The sequence below is a fragment of the Palaemon carinicauda genome, chromosome 44, assembly GCF_036898095.1.
Source record: "Palaemon carinicauda isolate YSFRI2023 chromosome 44, ASM3689809v2, whole genome shotgun sequence".
Taxonomy (NCBI): Eukaryota; Metazoa; Arthropoda; class Malacostraca; order Decapoda; family Palaemonidae; genus Palaemon; species Palaemon carinicauda.
This window is the reverse complement of record NC_090768.1, coordinates 3,416,958-3,433,681: the sequence shown is the minus strand read 5'-3', so window position 1 is coordinate 3,433,681 and position 16,724 is coordinate 3,416,958. Positions and strand designations below refer to the sequence as shown.

Here is a 16,724-nt window from a genome sequence, read left to right as displayed (position 1 = left end):
GCCATGTGGTATTGCAGGAAATTAAATTCTCCTCTTAATTTTGAAAGAGACCAGCGGCCTCAACAAGACTTAAAATTCCTTACCAGTTATTTTAGGTCATTCTGAGACTCATGGTAAGGAAATATATTTTTCTCTGCTTATGAAAACTTTTATTAAAAATGATCTTAATGCACCGCAGAATTCTCTTGTTTGAGACTTTACCATTATGCCAAATGCATTATTAAAAACTGTGGACACAAGGAAACCAAAGCCCTGTGTGAAGATAATGATAAGAATATTAGCATGGAGATTTACCTTTACATATAATATATGAGAGCTGGCTGCATTAATTTTCGATGATGGTTATACTTATTTATAATAAACCCGTTGCATAGACATGATGGATTAGGATTTGCCAGATAATGTTAATGTCAATCTTTACCAACAGATAATCTTTCCTATTTTGCTTTGCAAAAAAGGAAACATTTGTAAATTTTTTCAGCTGAATATCAGTGTCTGAACGAAAATATTTGTAACTTTTTTTTCAGATGAATGTCAGTGGCTGAACGAAAATATTTGTAACCTTTTTTCAGCTGAATGTCAGTGTCTGAAATTACCCATACTTTTTTTTACCTAAGTAAATATGTCCGAAATTAGTTGTGGTTTTGTTTTCAACTGAAAAAAAAGTGTCCGAAAATAGTTATATTTTTCTTTTGTAGCTAGGTAATTGTCTCAAAGTGATTCATGCGTTTCTTTTTAAAGTAGAGGAAGGTGTCTATAAATGGCCTTCATTTTATTTCTCTACAGATTTACAGCGCCTGAAAATATTCATAATTTTCTTTTCCTGCTAAATAATAGTCAGAAGATACTCATGCACACCTTTTTCTACTAAATAATAGTGTCTGAAACATACATGCCTTTTCATTTCAATTACACAAGTGTTTGAAAGCATTCATGATTCTATTTATCAACTTAATAATTATTAAGTTTGAATAATGGGAAGAGAACAATTGTTAAATCATAGCAACCAAAGCTAAATTTATACATTCTCCTCAATGTTGCAAAAAGTTTTCGTGTTTGCAGTCCTGAATTTCTTCAGAATGAAATATTAAAAAAAAATAAAATTAACTATTTTTTTTATTACTTATTCTTCGCAAATTAAAAAAAGAAAAAAAAAAGAAAAAAAAGCTGATTTTCAGCCATTACGGAAAAAAACATTAGAACATCAAAGTTTATTGTGAGAGAGAGAGAGAGAGAGAGAGAGAGAAAGAGAGAGAGAGAGAGAGAGAGAGAGAGAGAGAGAGAGAGAGAGAGAGAGAGAGAGAGAGAGAGAGAGAGAGAGAGAGAGAGAGAGAGAGAGAGAGTTACGGTCGAATTCAAGCCAGCTTTGGTGTTGTTATTTAACAAAACTAGTCTTTCCACAATGCATTGAGAATGGCGACAGTAATTTGATTTAGATTAAAAGGATTTAAAAAATATATTTTTATAAGATAAATATGATATCGCTGTCTTGCGTCATTACTTATTACAATATGTGGCCCCCAAAAACTGATTATTGAAGCCAAAACAATTATTTCGTAGATCTTGCTGGATATTTACACACTAGAGCGTCTGACTTAAGATAACACCGAAGGGAATAAATCTTCCGTATTTACATTTAAGGAATTATTCCCTAACGATGACATATCGGAAATGAATCAGTCGTTCGACTTACTAGGCAAATTAATAAGGCCAAATAATGTAATCAAGCGTTTTGCAAGAAAATTCATTGTTTTAATGTTTAATGATCGTGGGACCTTAACGTGGTGAAAGGGTTTGTGTATCACCATGATCAGCATAGCTGTACTTATAAGGAGCACCCGTACTAGGTTAGTTTGCTGTAAGCAATCGGACTCATGTCCCACCATCAACAATCCGTAGTGGCCAGATTGGTGATGATAATTGGTCAAACAACAGATATGAATAAGAACATGTTCGAGGTCTTTGTCCTGCAGTGCAATACAAACGACTGCATTTGTTGATGTTGTTGTTGCATACATAAATAATGAAATTAAACATTTACATACATGAAAATTAAGTGATTTACATTTCATTGTTCATCTAGACTAGAGTCACCAGCACCCAGCATGAGACTTGTTTTACTTTGAACTTATAATAATTATACAGCTATATTTGCCCACATTAACAAATTCATAGTGTTTAGTAATGGTGAAAATATCAAACGGACAAACCTTTCTTCTTCATCCATTACAAACTTCTTTGACCACAATCATTTGGCTTCATCCCATAAAAATAAAATATATTAAAATGTTAGCTGAAAACTGTAATATTCGTATTAACTTCTAATATTTTATTATTCAAAGGATACAGAATTTATTCAAGATATATCTTGTTATCTAAATTTCCTTCTACTAATCATTCCTTACATCTCTGTTCATAGCTTAGGAATGACTGAATAAAATTCTATACAAATCGAAACATGCATTTTGCCCATCCTCGAATATGTAAATAATAATTATGTCAACACCGATTAACGCTTGTCAGAGTAGAGTAACCCCCTATTGTTTGCCATTTCCTAGAGCAAAAACACTATTGGTTCAGTACAAAACCATCTTGCAACCTTTTGTGGGAGCAGTGTTAAGAAATTCCTCACTATGTAAAGGGTTTTTGTATGCTGATTAAAATATATTTCAAGCGTCGATAACAACAACCGTTTCAAATTGATTTGTTGATAGTGGAGAAGTCCTTCAAAATCATTTCTGCCCCGCCTCCCCCATGAAATTCCGATGGGTTTCAAAGACAAACATTCAAGAAGTTTTCGGGAAATGATCGGACAGCTCTACATTGTATATGGAAGAGAAATAGTATACCTAATTAAAGACTGATAGATAACAATTACATAACAGATTAACTTTTAAAATACATTAGCAAATGTTAGCTATTAGTACTGAATATAAAATTTCTAGCATATTAATCATAGTCCTTTGATTCAGGAATATTTAGTCATACAAAATGTATTTTACTATTATTTCAGAATTTCTAGGCAGAGAACAAAGTGGTAAAATAATTTTCTCTAAATATAACCAAAATGTGCCACAAATAAAGCAACACTACTCGAGAGGGAAAGGAGGGGACTCAAGCCCTGTATTCCCGTAAATGTGTGGTCTACATTTTATGGTGGCTTAGTTTGGCCTCTGTATTTATGAGGAAATTAGCGTACGCAACCAGTCAAACTGACGGCTGAATATTTAGATAGATATGCACACACGCATCCTTCCCCCTTTACTAACTACAACACGCTAGTTTGGACATTTTGTGGGAGATTGTTGTTTTCCGAGTGGTTACTCGTCAGCGTGACAAGATATCTATCTATCTATCTATATATATATATATATATATATATATATATATATATAAATAATATATATACATATATATATATAATATATATATATATATATATGTGTGTGTGTGTGTGTGTAGAAAGAAACTTGTTCTTTACTATACATGGGATATGTAGAGGAATGATGTTAGAGCATACTACTTTGAAGCTGGAAAATCGATGAATTCAACATGATATCCCTGTAGGGTGAACTGTAGGCATTGCCAGGGGAACTTTGCAGTGGCCCTAACTGCAAAAACCTTTTAGCCTTCTATTTTACCTCCGTTTCGGTATCTTTTTTTTTTTTTGTCTATTACTGTCTAAACCAGAATAAAAGTTATATGAAGTAATTCCAAACTATATTAATGAGCAACAGTAAAAATTTTTATATCATATCAACTACCAAATAAGAGGTTCATTGGATAAAAAATGTAAATGTCGGCATTAAAATGATCATCGCAGATTATGGAAGGACATTAACATCCAGAGAAAATAGCATCACCTCCACCGTTAAATCTTTCACCTATCTCAGCCAATTTCCCGACGTCTTAATGATGTAAAACGCAGCAAATGATATTGGCCTCTTCTAGTCGCTACGCACAGATTCTAGTGGTTGCATTATCACGAATCCAAAAAATTCAGAAGCATACGTGTTAGAAGTTATTTTTCTTGTTATTGAAAATTACTTTGGTCCTAATACCAACAATGGCAACAAATGCACCCGTTTCTAGTCTAATGAAAGGCAAAGGCCTCAGATAGGTAAATTCAAGTCTGCGTTTTGGCTAGTTTTCTTCACCACGCTGGTCAGTGTGGATTGGTGATGGTGGGAGATTTTCATCTGGTCGCTCTCACCAAACCAATTTACAATGGGTGGCCTGATTAGTACAGCTTTGTTGATCATATCGTTATACAAAACCCTTTCACCCCGTTAAGGCATTTCCACTCAAATGGGCCCAGACAACAGTTGCATTAAATTCAAAAGTGGGATTTGGGTTGCCACTTTCTTATTTGCTCTATTGGCATCTTGGCTGATTTTTCTTTGCCAATCAGTTGCTTGCCTCGGTGAAGTTTCTAAAGTCTTCCCATTTTCGACGCTACAGACGAGCCGTTATCATAAATTCTCAACTCTCTTGCATCCTGTTTGTCAGAATTGGCAAACTATGCAGATTCGTTTATGCATCCTTTGTTCATTGCGGTGTTTCTTCCGAAGTGTTATATCTCCATTCGCTAAACCCAAACCAAAGAGAATAACTGGCATTGGACGAAAGAAAGTAAACACCCCCCCCTCTCTCTCTCTCTCTCTCTCTCTCTCTCTCTCTCTCTCTCTCTCTCTCTCTCTCTCTCTCATTACTTTGATTACTGAGATGATTAAGAAAATAAATAAAATGCCTTTAATGTGGTGTGATAAAGCCCTGTATTTGCTACATACCCCTCTAACTATTGGTTTCTAAAATCTACTTCATGGCCTTTTTATTATGATGATCTAATATTAAACTTACGATTAGGGCGTTGTATAAAAAAAAAAAAATTATAACCAAGTAGTTCAATTAGAGATAAATTCATCTCGACTTCAATTTTTTTCCACAAGGAAATTCTTTTACAATATATGCTGTTATCTACAATTTCTGAATATCTACATAGCAGCAGTTATACGCAGTATGAAGTTAGATCTGAAGTTTACTTCCACCCACGGCGTTCATCGTATTAATCGACAAATTTAAGATTTGATTCTGTTATGAAGTAATACCTTACGTACTCAACCAATGAAATTTACTTTCACGAACCAGTTTATGTGAACAATTAGGAATTTCTTTAATTGTTTTGTTACGTAAAATACCTAAGGCAAAAGTAAATTTTGAAGATCTAATATACAATCGTTTTCACTCAAAACTCTTTTTTTACACCCACACTTTATTTTGCTAAGTAATGACGAAAACACGACGTTTCATGATCTGTTATAAAAATAATTAGACAACTTTGATCAAATCCATGTTGACCCCCTAATACATTGTGAAAAGTCAATACGATATCACAATAGAATAATAAATAAACTCAGCTAAAATTACCTTTCATCACCACAGTCACTTAAGAATTTATTTAATCGACGTGTACCCATGTCTCCTCCCGTAATAAGCCCATCAGGAGGTCAAGGCGTGTTGCTACTAGACTGCCTTAAATTAAATTACTTTAGAAAATTTCCGTCAAGGTTACCATGTTGTGATGTGACGTATTTGCCAAGTTGAGCTGCAACACACACTTACATCGTGACTGAATTTCACTAGTGAAACAGCATATCACAGTGATGTAAAGAGATAATCTGTCAGCATTTCGTATTCTCCATTATTTCTTTACACAAAACTCTTTCCTTTGTAGAATTAATTACACCTTAAATTTGCCGTTTATTACCTAATTATTCTTTAACTATGGGTTAGATAAATTGAATACGATCTCCAATAATGAAAATAAAGTACCTCTTATGAAGCAAAGACAGAATTATGTAAGAGTCTCCCTCGCCTAAATATAAGGAAGGCTGGCAATGTATGACAATCTCAAAAGACTATGATTTATACCACTGCTATTCTTATTACCATTTTATTCTAATACTTCCGTATCTTCGAGGTGTAAGGGCGAATCCTCATCCGTTGGATGAATGCCAGACCATTTCAGGATCATAGCAAGATGAAATAGGCGACGCTGCATAAGCAGACAGAAACTGCATTCTCGACCCAATTACAATACCTAGACGTTTCATTAGAACATAAAACATTGAAGAGAACACTTGGCATCCAATGGCACGATAACATTCACAATCAAACTTTTGATCACAAATATTCAATTCAAGGATGAAAGATTGGTGACTGTACAGGAATGTTGGCTTCGACATGTTCCTCGATTCAGGCAAGGACACACACTCGACACTCGACCTCTAACGCATCCTGCTGCCGAGTCCAAAATAAAATAGGCGCCAAAGGCAGACAAATATGTCTGGAAAAAGGTCGCATAGTTTAAAGACGCAATGTATAAAGTCAACGAGTGAAACTGTCAGATTTTACGACGCAACGTTTAGTAAAAAGAGGTGTCGAATAATCACAAACAAGTCAACGTTCAGTTGGGGACAGGTTTATTCTTCAAGCATAACGATAATCTCATGGACAATTTTAACGATGACCTGTCGGATCTTATGTACCGAAATGTCACTGATTTATGACGTCAATCAGTCATCTGCATGGGACAATCAATTTCAAGAGCCGATGGAAATTTCTCGGTGTGCATACTGGTGTTTAACGTAGGTCGTCCGGGGTACCTCAATTGTACTTGAAGCCGTTTAATTAACAAAATCGACTCAGGAATGTTTCTTTTTTCATGAGATACGGCAATTTAATGGACCATATGCTTGTTATATCTTTTGCAAATTAAAATACCCATCTTTGTACTGAAATTTGTTCGAAAGTGTTAATAAATTAATATAAATACGTATATATATATATATATATATATATATACATATATATATATATATATATATATATATATATATATATATATATATATATATACATATATATGCATATATACAGAGAGAGAGAGAGAGAGAGAGAGAGAGAGAGAGAGAGAGAGAGATGGAAAGCTGAAGAGGGAATAAGAGTGAGTAAGAGAGCCAAAAATTAAATATGAGTATTTATGTGCATCTGTGTTGTTTATTTCCCATTACATAACATTGTTCATTTTTCAAGCAAACGTTTACATTTGAATATTTTTCCGTGTGGAATATGAATGCAAATAGTACATGTAAAAATGTCTTTACGAATGGAGCTGCAAAATCTTTTAAATTTGATAAAAGAAATTCCATGAAACGTCGTGTTCATGTCTATTTTCTACATAATCATGCATTTCATGAGAGAGAGAGAGAGAGAGAGAGAGAGAGAGAGAGAGAGAGAGAGAGACTATTCGACAAATAGTCTGAGACTAGATGAAGTTTGCTCGCCAACTACCGTTTATTGGTTGTGTAGCTAATTACGGACATGGTCAGCAAATTACGATTAGCTAGAATGAGTTAATTAGGTATTTGATGCAATTAGACACCGTAGAGCTGCAGACAGAACACCGACAGGTTGATAATTGACTCACACACATATTAAGAGTTTGAGCGGAGAACAATGTGACAAAGACGACGACCACTGTAGAGATTTCTGCAAAGATTCGACAACAAAACGTCGACAACTGGAGTTCTACGAGTGTTTAAAAGGCTGGATGCTGATCAGCCCAAGAATTTTTGGAGTTCTGAAACTTGTCATCCATTTCCAAAAGACAAGTAAAGCTGCTGCATTTTATACATACATGTAAGTTGGTAAATACTACTTACTATGTACTGTATATAAATGATACTTTACACCATACATTCAATATACGACTTCAACCTACGTCTAAACTAGAAGAGAAGTAAGATGTGAATTCTAGTAGTGTCAAAGATTTGTTAAGAATGTAATTTTGATAGCGATGGCCTACGCTCAGAAGATTTGGCCTGGTTTTCTGTACTTAACATGATTTATATTTCTAGGGGGCACATGTTTGGGTAGACCAGGACTACATTTGTGAAATAAGATCCTCTTCGTGTAGTCTAAGACAAGGCCCACGCTCTATTTGAATATATAATCAGGGGCCAATGCACTGCACATGTTCGGCAAGTTATATGTATTTGCATATACATTTACACTACAACATTACCTTTGTACTCGATGTGTAAAGGCGTGGGAAAAAAATGGGTTATTTCAGGATAGTTCTTTTCTAAGCTCTGATATGCACAAAACCATGACAAACCCTTTGAGATTTCGCTAATATGCGACCCGGCTGCTCCTAGCGGAAACAACATCGGTAATGAACTAATATAAAACAAGATTATGACAGACACATTAGATTAGCGTCATCTATTGATCATTGTGCTTACTAATAGGACAAGAGCTCACGGTAATTACTACGACAGGACTCACTTCCCTTTACTGTCTTTGCTGGAGTATGATTTATGAAAAAGGATCAGCTGGGATGATGTGCCTGTGAGGGCAGGAAACAAGGAATTGTTTTGACGAGCCTAGTGGAGGCTATTTCCGTTAAACGGTCTTGGAAGAGATAGTTGGTTATATTCTTTTTCTTTTTGTTACAATTCATCTCCCATATATTATGAAGAGCAAATGTCTGTATATACAGTATATATATATATATATATATATATATATATATATATATATATATATGTGTGTGTGTGTGTGTACACATATATATATATATATATATATACATGTACATATATATATATATATATATATATATATATATATATATGTGTGTGTGTGTGTACAATATATATATGTACACATATATATATATATATATATATATATATATATATATATATATATATATATATATATTCCGGTAACGCTCAGCTCTCCCCGTTTCTCGGGTAGGGGGAGTGGGAGTAGTCATACCCTGGTGAGAGGGAGTGCGTGATTGTGCATATCCATTTAAATATTCAACCTTCATTCTTGACACGGCACGTACACTAGCTTCGAAATAAACACCTCCAGCCACTCATGTCAGCCATTACAAGGCAAATGAGCTTTCATTAGCAGAACATGTAAAGCAACCAATCAGGTGTTTTCATACCCTTCTCCATACAACAGGAAAACAGAGGAAAGACGAATGCTTGAAATCAACTGTAGCTTCGCTATAAATTTCTTTCCTGGAGGTTTTTGCGATATCTAACATCACATGTTACCTACAGTAATAAGACTGACGACTTCCGGATGGACCACATTGTCAATTTATAGCCCGAACGTCGACTCAGCTGTAAATGGATTAAGAAAAAGGGCTTCGGTTAGAAATCTTAACTCTAAAGACTTCTTTAGAAACCAGAAGGTTGAACTCCTATTGGGTCACCTCCTACGAAGATGTATAAGGTGGTCACACCCACACACATAAACCCACCCACACACACACATACATACATACATACATACATACATACATACATACATATATATATATATATATATATATATATATATATATATATATATATATATATATATATATATATATATATACAGTATGTCTGCGTGTGTATGTGTGTATGTTCCCGCGTATAAATATTGTAATTTAAGACTATCAAAAAAAAGTATAAGAATTGATTTAATTGCGTTATAGAAATTTATAATCTTTTGGTGTCACCACGTCTACTATAAGAATCCATCTACTCCTCTTCACAAAGAATTTTTAAAAAATCCAAGAACCGTCAAGTCGAAGTGAATTTTTCAGAACATCGGCGTAAATGAAGCTACCATCAAGAATCGCAGACAAAAATTAGTATAATTCAATTGTCAGCGTGTGTGAAGCTGAATATTCTCTCAGAAGACATTTATTAATAGTAACTTTACGGAAGTTTCACGTGGGACACAAATACTCTTGCTAATGTAAAGGTCAAGATTTTATCAGGATGGTTAATATATTTTTTTTTATTAAATTGCCCTTACCAATATATTTTCTTGCAGATCATGTTTTTTTTTTTATTTGAAAACTATTAGTTCGTCAATCTATCGCCTTCTTTTCCTTCCCCTGCTTCGCATGCAATCTCTAGGGACAAATTCTGTTATTCTTAATGTCCATCTACTACCTGTCATTATATGTGCTGCCCAATTCCATTTAATTTTGTACATGTTGTTAGAATATTCTCTTATTTAGTTTGCTCTCGTATCCATTACTTGAACCTATCTCCTCTCTCTTGCTGACCCATGCTCCATGCTCCTTCCAGGCCACAGACCTTTAGCAAACCGCGCCAAAATCCTTAGAATCTTCCCCTCTTTATTTTTGCCTGCAAACATCTTTACTGTTTCCTTTTTCATCTTCCCGTTCTTTTTACTACATTCGGGTCGTCATATCTTCGCTCGTTTCCCATCAGACCTCCTTCCCAGCCGTCGTTTAATCTCCAATTTCAGCGGCGGTTATATATTTGTTGGTCCTATGGCGGTCCGAAGGCCGGGGAGGAGAAGAACAACCTTCGGAATAGCAATGAGTCCCATGAGATGATGGCAACAGTGAGCGCACGAGGACTTCTTCCCACTCGGGAATCTTTCCACGTCCTTATATTAGACCATTTGTGAGTTACTCTCATGCATATTCACGTGGACATTCTCACTGCTAACGAGCTTCGTTTGACACATTTTCTGTTCACATTGTACTCAGCTGAGGAGAGAGAGAGATAGAGATGGAAAAATATTTTCCAGACTTTTCGTAATAAAAATCGTATCGCCGGAACGTTTTTCTGGTTTGTAGGATAAGGGTACCAATTAATGGAAAGCTTAAAATACGGTTGACTCGGGAATATAAGAATGGCCGTTATGACATAACATATATTACATATATATATATATATATATATATATATATATATATATATATATATATATATATATATATATATATATACATACAGTATATACATAACATAATAATAGATATTACAAAATATTCTATTTTCCAAATATAAAAAAATTATATATATATACGAAAAGTATATAGAAATAAAACTTGCTGGTCCTCAAAAGGAATTATGGATGACAGAAATAATGTGAAAATTATCGCTAATTTTCCACACCATCCATAGACTAGAAATAAACGATAGAGACTCGAAAGGAAGTCAAAGAAGGGCTATTCTAACAAGAACATAAGGACTAAATTACAACAACAAATCCCAGTGAAAATGAATTAAAAACTTCAAATACTTAGACCTTAGAGCTTAACATCTGCTCCTGACTAGATATAAATTCTAAAATTTGCATCAATCATAATCCAACAAACGTCCCAACTTCTAGAACTTATCAAGATAAAAACCTAAAAGCACTAACAAGAATGAATAATAGACAGATACAATGTCTATTGCAGATGGGAACCATAACTAGATAAGTGTACCGTTGAATATAAAGTGAAAATACCAATGGTAATAATGCAAAATCAATTTGCATATCTATACATATTAATCTTGATGAATCCCACGTGAATTGCATGTTACTAAATCACGAGCTTATAGTTGTTGAAGCATTAAAAAATTAGGTAATTTGTAAATAATATAACATACTTTAAAGTTTACGTGACTCATAAGCTGAAGGATGATCTGAATCCAAGACTGAAGGGAAAAGGGCATTAATAAAATCTATATTAATATTTTTCCTGAATTTGATAAATACAGCTGAAAATTCTGTTCTTTATACAAAGGATACCATTATTCTCGAAATGACATTTGCCTTAGACAATCCGAGATACATAAACAACAAAAGCGCCTAGAATTAACAGACATATTGCATTACTGTTGAGCCTATTCAGCAAATGAAGTTCTACATTTGATATCTTGCAAAGGTATCGATATGGAACTCATTATTTAATTGACCATTGCAGAGAAATTCTCCACGCATAATAATAATAATAATAATAATAATAATAATAATAATAATAATAATAATAACTAGTATAATAGCACTAATTTCCAAAGTTTTATTAATAATAGCAATTTTAATTATTTTATTAATAATTTTAATAATAATAATTCTTGTGCCCCTAGATGGCATCTGTAAAACGAGATGAAAATATCTCTATTTTAAGGTAACAATTTCGTAACAAGAGATGAGATGCCAACCTTTCGATAAAAGAAAAGAAGTTCCTATGTTAATCTTGGGTGCTGATGCGACTTTTCTCTGATCGAACATAGTTTTAAACTGAATTTAGATTCTTGAGTGAATAAATGCCTCGGAATAGACGATATCTAGAACTAAAGTAATCTCCGATCTTATATGTATGTAGTTACTATTATTAAGGTGCTTTTATGGGCTTGGTTTAATTCCCTTTTATTTTAATCTCAATTTTCTGTTAAAGACTGATTATTGTGATAAACGTTAATGCCCACAAACAGCATGAGTTTGTGGGCACTACTATATATTGAAAATCAAGCTTTTCAGTACCTAAAAAACTACTTGGCTGACAGAAACTAGTGTGTGCAAATTGGAAACTCTTATCATATGAACCATAAACAGAGGGGTACCTCATCAGGGGAGTGTACTGGGCCCAATCTTATCCTGTATCTATACTATTGGTTTGTCGAAAATACTAAAAAGGCATGATGTGAAGTTCAAACTATTTGCTGATGATGCAAAATATTATCAATAAATGATATACTGCAGACGACACTACTGAAACTCTACACATAATTCTTGCCAGAGTTAGGGACAGATGACAATCAAACAACTAAAATCAAATGAAAATAAAACTGAACTTACGGTGGTTAGAAATAAAATCAGTCTAAGAAACTTGGGTGATATTAAAATAAACATAAATAACAACTCTGCCCCGATATCTTGTAAAGTTCGTGATCTAGGTCCTAGGAGTCTCTCTTGGCTGTAACTTGTCTTCCAATGCCCAAATAAATAATGTTGTGAAAACTGCTGGTTATTATCTTAGAAACATTTTTTTTTTAATAGAGAAGTACCTGGTTGAAATTTTTGTAAAGAAACTTGTGATATACTATGTTATTACCGGAAGTGACTACTACATCTCCATCTACTACAATTTACCAAGAGTGCAACTTTAGAAATTACAAAACAAAAAATGGAGGAGCTAGACTGGTAAAAGGTGCCCCATCCCCAGAGGGATTACTCCTACACAAATGACTTACACTGGCGGCCTATTACAGTGTGAATTAAGCTTAAAATATGTACAATAACCCATCAAGTTATCAGAACCGGGCATCAAAAATATCTAAGAGAATTGCTACATATCGTGCAGCTAACAAATCATGTCGACACGATAATAGTTACAGATGATTTCAAATGATTGGAACCTAGGTATATGAGGCCCCGAGACTATGCAATAAGCTCCCACTACACATCCAAAAGACTGGAGATATTAAGGCTTTCAAGAGGAAACTGAAGACTTTCTTGTTCTCTAAGTGCTTCGGGTGTGGATATGACAATAAACGAGCAATGTGCGGTGTGAAATGCTGAATACCTTGGAATGCACATAAAAACATAACTGGTATTCCTCTAAAGAGTCGGGTTCCCCTGCTGTATAAAACTAGAGAAGCAGCCCTTAAAGTAAAGTACATTTAACATATAAAGAGGAACTTTGAATGTCGACATCGGTAATGATGGACTGCTATTTGATTAAATAGATTAGATTATATGAAGAAAGTAAAATAATTTAACAATATTCCATGTTACTGGTCACCTTTCATGCTGCTCTTTTAGCATCATACATAATACTTGCAGGCTTTCCTCAACGTGTACATGTATCCTATTTGGTCCTTTTAAAAAGGTTATTGAGAAAGGTATTTTACAGGACTACTCTTCTCTATCTCAAGAAAATTATTAATCTCAGCGATTATATTTTCTTACATTGACTACATAATGATTAGTACCTTGTGAAGTAAAGATTTATTCAAACGCAATTATTGATTATATCACTCTTCACCGTCTTGTTTTGATTTTGTTTGCAGTCTGAGACTGAGAGACAACCGAGCTGGCATCGAAAATCGGTAAATAAAACCCTTAGGGGAAGACTAATTCTTTTGGATGTGATTCATCCTTTCTCAATCCAATAAAACAGAATTGTCAGAGGAAGAAAGCCTCCCCGGACCCAGGCTGTGCTAGAAACATTACAACATGGGTCGTTGTTTAGCACCGGCCTGTCTAGCAAAAGCAGCCATAAGAGAGGATGTGGCAGAGCGTTGTCTTACCGACGTTTCCCCAGAAGGCAGACGGAAACTTTCTTAATTTAATTGTTGCTGACGCACTAGAAATCGTGCCACTTTCCTTCACGTGGGTAATGGGAGAAGGGCGATTGTAAGAGAGAGAGAGAGAGAGAGAGAGAGAGAGAGAGAGAGAGAGAGAGAGAGAGAGAGAGAGAGTTTTGGATGTATGATATTGTCCTCTTATGGGTCACTGAGGAAAATGATATATTTTTACGGTTCAACAGAGAACTGGAGAGAGAGAGAGAGAGAGAGAGAGAGAGAGAGAGAGAGAGAGAGAGAGAGAGAGAGAGAGAGAGAGAGAGAGTCTTGTTCCCATGATATCGCCCATCTATGGGTCACTGTGAAAAATGAAATATTCTTCGGGTTTAACACTGGCCTTGAGCACAAAAAGCACCTAACAGTTATTTAATCCTGTCACGCCGTTAAGGGAAAATACTTTCTTGAGAAGTTAGGGAAGAATAAAAATCAAATTACTAGACGAGTTACAGACTCTTGAATGACAAATTTGATATTTGGTCTCCAGACAATGACGTGACATAATATTCAGAACATTATGCGTTGGAGATAAAGGCCTTTCTTAAAATGCCACACAAGGACTCGCTGCAGAGTTCACTCTTTTTTTAATAGTCAATATAAATTCTAATCGTTTAAGCGTATGCAAAGTGAATACGAATATAAGTGAAGGAAAGTATATTTGCTATATCAGTTCAATATGTAAAGAGAATTTCCCTTCCACTCTCATCCATTCGTTGCATTTCAGGTATTTGTCAGAATAAGTGATGCGCAAAATAATTGTGTAATCGAAAAACACATGAACCAGTTATTAGTTTAAAGGTCACTCATGAATGGCAGAAGCAAGGGACACTGACAATGCTCTAGAGACTGACCATATATCCATATGATCAGCGACCAAGCCCACTCTCCACCTAAGCTAGGACTAGGGAGGGCCAGACAATGGCTGCTGATGACTCGGCAGGTACTTATGAGATGCAGGGACCTTCCCAATAGGCTACCGCAACCATATAATACGCTTAGCAACAGACACTCGAAGTCTATTACAAATCACATGTAATAGTTTTTAACGCAAACTGAACATCTATTTCTAAAGAATCTCTCTCTATCTCTCTCTCTCTCTCTCTCTCTCTCTCTCTCTCTCTCTCTCTCTCTCTCTCTCTCTCTCTCTCTCTCTAGTCATTTTCTCGACGCAGCACAAATCTAATTAATAAACCTGTGTCAAGTCGCCTCCCGGAAAAGTGCCTTGGAAGCCTTTAGCCATTCCCTCGCTGCTTACCGTTCAGATTTATTTTCGTGACCAGCAAGATTTTCCTTATATTATTTAATGATATTACGATGCGTATATAATGTGCGGCGGTTAAGTCATCTCCATAAATTCCAGGAAGATGCACCCTGCATGGGATACCCTTTATGGTGGATGTTCTCATTTTGCATTCTTCTTTTATGTCTTTGGAACATAAGAACGACTCAGAAATCTACAAGTAAATAAAATATAAGTATCTTTTCTCAAATATATTGGCAGCAGAATTATGGATTTAATTGGAATTATATATTAAGAATCCCTTTCTGAGTGGGAATACTTTCACGTGGTGAAAGGGTTTGTGCTATCGCGATGTTCAGTAAAGCTGTAATAGTCAGGGCCACCCATACTAGGTTGGTTTGCTGTGAGCGATCAGACAAAAATATCCCACCATCAACAATCCGCCCTGGCCTGCATACATGGTGATGAAAACTGGCCCATCCCTAGACATGACTAAGGACAAGTCTGAGGCCTTTGACCTGCAGTGGACTAGAAACAGCTGCATTTGTTGTTGTATATATTAGGAATAATATAACAATAGTACGTTAATATTGAATTTCGCCATCTTACCTGTAACTGTAAACCATGTTCTTTACGATTTTATTCAGCCGGCCGGTTTTAGGTATAACTTTTCCAGTCTGCTTAAAAAATAACGAAAATATCACGCACTATTACCTTCCAAAAAGAAATGTCTTCATAGATCTCTTTGCAAATGCAGTTGCCGAATCCTTTACGACAAGTACTGACACCACAAAGTAGCTCACCCAGTCTTAACATACTTAAATAGCCGGCGTTAGGGCCTACGAGAACCCTTCAGGCCCAAGTGCTACAGAGGGAAAACTGTGTAGTTGCTCTAAGAAGTAAAAGCGTTAGGGCCTACGAGAACCCTTCAGGCCCAAGTGCTACAGAGGGAAAACTGTGTAGTTGCTCTAAGAAGTAAAAGCGTTAGGGCCTACGAGAACCCTTCAGGCCCAAGTGCTACAGAGGGAAAACTGTGTAGTTGCTCTAAGAAGTAAAAGCGTTAGGGCCTACGAGAACCCTTCAGGCCCAAGTGCTACAGAGGGAAAACTGTGTAGTTGTTCTTAGAAGTAAAAGTTAGAATATAGGTTGGACAGCAAGATGGAATAAAACAAGAAAGAATGGAGGAAAAATTGAAAGATATTAACCAAGTGCAGCTAAGGACAAAGGAACACTAAAAATACACTCAAGTAATACCTACAGTGTGCCGCATAAGGAGCAAAGACGCCTTTTAATTCTCC

General features: G+C 35.2%; 1 protein-coding gene across 1 annotated transcript in view; it reads right to left on the bottom strand.

Annotated features, from left to right (window-relative positions):
• LOC137634176 (glutamate receptor ionotropic, kainate 2-like) overlaps positions 1-16,724 on the bottom strand; it is a 483,949-nt gene that overhangs the window by 271,426 nt on the left and 195,799 nt on the right. The gene's annotated exons all lie outside the window — the stretch shown is intronic.